The sequence below is a fragment of the Penaeus chinensis genome, chromosome 7 (assembly GCF_019202785.1).
Source record: "Penaeus chinensis breed Huanghai No. 1 chromosome 7, ASM1920278v2, whole genome shotgun sequence".
NCBI lineage: Eukaryota > Metazoa > Arthropoda > Malacostraca > Decapoda > Penaeidae > Penaeus > Penaeus chinensis.
The window spans coordinates 28,325,103-28,330,054 of NC_061825.1; positions in this window are offsets into that span (position 1 = coordinate 28,325,103).

Consider the following 4,952-nt stretch of genomic DNA (forward strand, 5'->3'; position numbering starts at 1 on the left):
TGTAATGAAGACTTAAGGAAATTATGAAAATGAAAATGAAAACAGTAATAACAACAACAACAATGATGATAATGATATAAATAATAATAATAATAATAATAATAATAATAATAATAATAATAATAGAAATAATAATTACAATACTACTACTAATAATGATAGTGATAATGGTAATAATTACAATAATTATTATAACATTCATAATAATAGTAATAATGATAATTATAATAATAATAATGATATTAACAATAAAATTGACCGCATTAACGTAATGATAATAATAATAATAATAGTAACAATATGATAATAATAATAATGATAGTAACAAATATTACAATAATAACGATAACAATAATAACAATAACATTTATAACAATGATAGTAATAATAATAATGATGATAATAATAATAATAGTTATAATGATATTAATAATAATGATAATAATAATAGTAATAATAATGATAATAAAATAATAGTAATAATGATGATAATAATGATAATAATTATAACAACAATAATAACAAAGATAACGAGAATTATATTATAATAACGGCAACAACGACAACAACAGTGATAATAATGTTAAAGATCATAAAAATGATAATAATAACGACAGCAATTTTAATAAAAATATTAATATATTATCAAAATATTAATAGAAGAATAATAATGATGATAATAATAGTAATGATAATCATAATAATTATCATAATGATAAGAATAATAAAGATAATTATAATAATACTGATAAAAAAATATTAAGAATAATAAAGATAATTATAATAATACTGATAAAAAAATATTAAGAATAATAATGGTAAAATTAATAATTATAATAATGATAGTAAAAGTAGTAGTAGTAGTAATAACAGTAGTGATAATAATAATGATAGTGATGATATCACTACTAATACTGCTACTGTTACCACTAGTGTTACAACTACTACTACTACTAGTAATAATGATATATGCATATATACATACATACATACATACATACATACATACATACACACACACACATATATATACACATATTTCTACGATCGTTATTATTGCAATTTGTATTTCTATTTTTATCATTGTCACCACAAATTATCAATACCATTGCCTTATTTTTCATTGTTATTATGACTATCATTATTACCATTACCATTGGTATTCTTATCAGTACCATCATCGTAATCATTATTATTATCGAAGTTATGAGTGTTAATGATATAATTTATATCATTATCATTAACATTGTTATTAATAGAAGTATCATCATAATTATTATTGTTATTGATATCATTGTTGTTATTATTAGTACCAGTAGTATTACCATTATCACTATTATTATTTTAGTTATTATTATTATGACTATCATTATCACTATCATCTTTGTTGTAAATATTAGTATCATATTCTTAATTATCATCATTATCAATATCATGATTATGAATATCATCATTATTATTATTATTATTATTATTATTATTATTATTATTATTATTTTTATTATTATTATTATTATTTTTATCATTGTTGTTGTAGTCGTTGTTGTTGTCATTGTTGTTGTTGTTGTTGTTATTGTTGTTGTTGTTGTTGTCTATATCATTATTGACACTATTACTTTTTATGTCAATATAATTCTTATTATTATTAACATTATTATTATTGTTTTCTTCTTATTATTAACAATATTATTATTGTTTTCTTATTATTATCCTCATTGTCATTATTATTGTTATCATAATTATTATTGCTATTATTGTTAATATTATTATTATTATTATTATTTATATTGCTATTATCATTATTATTGTTTATATTATTGTTATTATTATTATTATTATAATTTATATTCTTATTATTATTGTTATTATTATTGCTATTATTACTATTATTGTTATTACTATTATCATTATTATTAGTCCTATTTTCATTATTATTATTATTATTATTGTTATCATTATTATTATTATTATTATTATTATTATTATTATTATTATTATTATTATTATTATCATCATCATTACCATAATTATCATTAATATCTTATCATCATTATCAATAATATCTTATCATCATTATTATTGTTACTTTTGTTTTTGTTTTTGACTTGATTACCATTATCTTTATTATTATTATTATTATTATTATTATCATTATCATCGCTATTATTATCATCATCATCATTGTTATTATCATCATTATCATTATTTTATTTATTATTGTTATTCTTATTCTTATTATAAGTTATATTATCATTATCATCATTTCTATAACTATTACTACTACTACTACTACTACTACTACTACTATGAATATTATTATTATTATTTTTTTTAATTATTATTATTATTATTATTAATATTATCATTGTCATTACTGTTATTGTTTTTTATATTACTATTTTTATTATCGTTACCATTATCATTGTAGTATTAGTATTATCATCATTATCATCGTAATCATCATTATAATTACTATTCTTTTTAGTATCATTGCATTATCACTTTTATCGTTATTATTGTTATAATTACTACTACATTTTGTGTCCAAGTAACACCAAATCGTAAACTATATATATGTGTACGTATGTATTTCACTAACAAAAGACTAGAGACACAGCTTAATTTAGAAATAACAAATTTATATTCTTGCATTAGTCTTGTCTCTTCAAAAATGCCGCGTCTTGAATTATGAACAAGACCTGGAGAGGATGAACATTTTTCCTCAGAAGAAGAATTACATCTCAGTGCCCAACAACAAGGAAAATGAATTCGCATTTCGCTCCGACCGATGCGTGATCGATTCTAACAGCGTCCTCTTTGCTTTCATTATTCAAGAAGTTGAATGATGGATGAGGATGTATTTTATCCTCTTGACAAACACAATGGCGAGGTCTCCCTGCTGTCAGTCTGTTGTAATATGATTTCTCTGTCTGTCGTGCTTAATGAAGGTCATTAATCATGGCAGTTAAGGAGGCGTGCACATTTGCGTTTTTTTACTCTATGGTATAAAACATTTTGTTACGAAATCTCGATCAGCGTTCTTTTGTAGGTGGCACTCAAATAACAGTAACATTTTGCTGTACACAATAGGCCTAAGTGGAAGAGCCAACTGTTAGGCCTATAACTTGTTTCTATTTGACGCACTTGGCGTAAAGTGCTATTGATTTTCTTCGCCACTTTGTTAATTTCAGGGAAAGATCCTTGGGCCCTGTTGTTACTGGTTTATTTCTCTCATTAGTCTTCCCCTCCTCCATCTTTCTCTCTCTCTCTCTCTCTCTCTCTCTCTCTCTCTCTCTCTCTCTCTCTCTCTCTCTCTCTCTCTCTCTATTTCTCTCTCTCCCTCTCTCTCTCTCTCTCTCTCTCTCTCTCTCTCTCTCTCTCTCTCTCTCTCTCCCTCTCCCTCTCTCTCTCTTCTTATAAACCCAACCCAATACGACGACAATAATGATGAAATCTAACAATTGACTGAAGTGTTAATGAATAGCTTAATGGCCGTTTTAATGTTTTCTTCATCTTCACCGTAGCAACATGAGCAGAAGAAATGTATTGTTGTTTTGAGCCGCTGATTAACTATGACAATTTCCTTTTTCTTTCGAGGCTTTCGAGATACTATTTATATGGAAGTAATGACGTCATAGCTTGTCCTCAGTACTAATTAGATGCAAGTAAATGAATGATTAATTATGAAACAAGAGATGGAATTCACTCGATTGAAGTTCTGAGGAGGATGTGATTTTGAAACAAGTCAGTCATATCTGTCGTGAGGCTATGTATTCTCATTCACGCCCTCCCTACAGAATGAACTCTGTTCGGGTGGTCACAAGAACGACGCTGCAGTCATTGAAGACAGGATAATATGTATTATATATATATTTTTTTTCCAGGTTTTATGCAATATATTGCAATGTAAACTATGAATAATTGCTATATACGGTCTTAGTATCCATTATATATACATAGTAATACAATTAAATTCATTTGCACAGTACAATCAATCATGCATGACAACATCTCTGAAGAGATTTTTGATGCACATAACAAATTTACAGCGAACCTCACGTGGCGCTGTGTGACTGACAAGTGAAAATGTCGCTTGATCAATAACTATCGATGACAGTTAAAGGTAAGATACACACCTGTTATGCAAATATAGACCTGTGTATAATGTATGAATAACTGTAACTAAACAGATAATCACATTCAGATGATTCTATAAAATAATGATAAATTAATTAATTCTGCAGTAAAAAAAAAATAATTCAAACAAATAATAGTCCTCTATGTTTTTTGAGAGGCTAACAGCACGTGTTGCGGCTCGACCGAGATCTGAAAGACGAATGAGCCCGCCAAGCCTGCTTGTGATACATATATGATAGTGTAAATGGGCCTTAAGGGAGAATCGCCCCTGAAGGATAAGCCTCGGTGCTCTACTGTGGGCACTGAGCACGGTTCTGGCTAATTATGAGTTTGATTCGGATTCTGACTTGTGTGTGTGCGCGCATACACACACACACACACACACACACACACACACACACACACACACACACACACAAAGAGTCACTGTGACAAACACTGCTCCAATGATGTGTGCGTCTCCATCATTTTTTTCATAGGAATCCAATACAGACTGCTAACAGGACAGATGACTTTCTAGTTTCTCTCCCTCGACACTCTCGCCTCGGAGCAGTGACAACGCTTTAAAGGTGATGGCCAGAGCAGAAAAAAATATTTTCATTTTTTGTGATTTTTCCCAACGCGGGTATCATATGATAAATTTAATCAGCAAATGAATTTAATCTGATAAGTAGTTTTGGCAACCCTCCCCCACCCTCGAACTACGGCCACTATCTAACGAATTCGAATTTCCGTAGCCTTAATGACGTCAGCATAGACACTCCATCTCCCTTAAACAGCCTTCAACACTATTCTTTCTCTTTCTCTTTTGCATT